We start from the raw sequence: 621 nt of genomic DNA, 5'->3' as shown, positions 1-621 counted from the left end.
CCTCCCCCCCTGCCCCCGGGGCCTCGGAGCCCCGTGGGGGCCTTGCGAACAGGCCCAGGGCCGCCCCCAGGGACGCAGTGGGCGGGTGGGAGCCGTCCCCGGTGCGGGCTTCTCTGATTGTGGGACCGCATTCACGGCCGGGACAACGGGAGACCTGGCGGTTAGTCCCGCATTCCTGGGAAGACAGCCGCTTGTCTCTTCTGCCATCAAGAAAGGCCAGAGGGGCCCTAGCCGGTTTGGCCTGCAGACTGAAGGGTCCCGGGTTTGATTCCGGGCAAGGGCACATCCCTTCCTGTCTGAAGTAAAATAGAAATTATGTATATACACATTAAAAGCCTGATGCTCGAAAATTTGTGCAAGAGTAGGCCTTCTTGCCACCAGCTGACAGCGTCGGCTTCCCTCCAGCACCTGGGACTCAGGCTTTGTCAGGAAGGAGGTCCGGTCTAATTAGCATATCACTCTTTTATTATTATAGATACTAGAGGCCCCAGGCATATTTGTGCACTGGTGGGGACTTTCCTACGAGGATCAGCGGCTCAGCCTGGTCAGCCAAGTGATGCTCCCCCTGTGGGAGCGCACTGACCACTAGGGGGCAGCTCCTGTGTTGAGCATCTTCCCCTA

The sequence above is a fragment of the Myotis davidii genome, unplaced genomic scaffold, assembly GCF_000327345.1.
Source record: "Myotis davidii unplaced genomic scaffold, ASM32734v1 scaffold520, whole genome shotgun sequence".
Lineage (NCBI taxonomy): Eukaryota > Metazoa > Chordata > Mammalia > Chiroptera > Vespertilionidae > Myotis > Myotis davidii.
The sequence above is the reverse complement of the archived record's forward strand: the minus strand, read 5'-3'. Positions refer to the sequence as shown.